The following is a 1,301-nucleotide window of genomic DNA, read 5'->3' as shown; positions in this document are numbered from 1 at the left end:
GATTTTGGAATGAACTATTCTAAATCCCAAAAGAAAATAATTTCTGAACCAGAATCAATGGAGAAATAAGATACTTCCATCAGTAAGATCTACTGAAATAATGTATGACTGCCGATTAGCTCTACAATGTATTATCAATGATGTACTAGAGAGAGATAAGAATGTGTACAAAAACAAGAATACCAGAAAAAAGATGGTATCAGGCTAGACAAACAATTAAACAGTGGGAAAAGACAGGAACCAACAGCAGAAAATAATATGACAAAGAAAAGCCAATACTTTTCAATCATAACTATCACTGTAAATAAACTCAGTTCATGAATAAAAAGAAACAGACTGGCAGAGTGGAGCAAGAAGCAAGATCCAACAATATGCTGTACACAAGAAACACTTTCAATTCAAAAAGAAATTAAGGACGGAAAGTCAAAATACAGAAAACAATATTCCATGCAGCAGGAACTCAGGAAAGAAAAGCAGGGATAACAATTCAACTTACAAAAAATGTGAACTTCAAGCCAAGATTAATCCAAAGAGAGACAGAGGGTCATTATCTTCTTATTAAGGGAAAACTTCAAGAAGAAGAGATAACATTCAAAATTATATACGAACCAAAAACAGATTTTTCTCAGCTACACATGGAGTGTTCTCTACAATAGACCACATAATAGATCACAAAACATACTTAAGTAAATGTAGAGGCATTGAAACTATCCAAAGCATACTATCTGACCATAGTACAATGAATTTGTAATTCAAAAGCAACGGAAATCACAGAAATTCCACAAACACATCCAAATTAAATAACATTGTTTTGAACAAGAAACGTGCAACAGATAAAATTTAAGAAGAATTTTAAAAGTTTCTAAAATTAAATGAGAATAATGGTAGAATATATAGGAATTTATGGGATACAAGCAAAGAAGTCCTAAAGGAAAATATAACTGTCAATACCCATATCAGAAACACAAAAGGAGCTCAAAGATCAAAGACAAAAATAATGCAAGTAAGACTAAGAAAACAATACAAAAGAACAAATGAATCAAATAGTTGGTTCTTTGAAAGACTAAATAAAATTAATAGACCTAGCTAATCTTACCCAAAACAGGAATGAAAGGACACAAAATAATTTAAAAAGGTATGAAAAGAGTGAAATCGCACATATATTTCTGAAGTTCTTAACATCATTCATAACTCCTTCAAGAATTTTGAGTATAATAAAATGGAAAACACAGATGAAAGAGACAGATTCCTAGGTACATATGAACCTCAAAAGCTGAATCAAGAAGATATATAAATTCTAA

Source organism: Chinchilla lanigera, unplaced genomic scaffold (genome assembly GCF_000276665.1).
Source record: "Chinchilla lanigera isolate Chin_1 unplaced genomic scaffold, ChiLan1.0 scaffold00046, whole genome shotgun sequence".
NCBI classification, from domain to species: Eukaryota; Metazoa; Chordata; class Mammalia; order Rodentia; family Chinchillidae; genus Chinchilla; species Chinchilla lanigera.
This window is presented reverse-complemented; position numbering follows the sequence as displayed.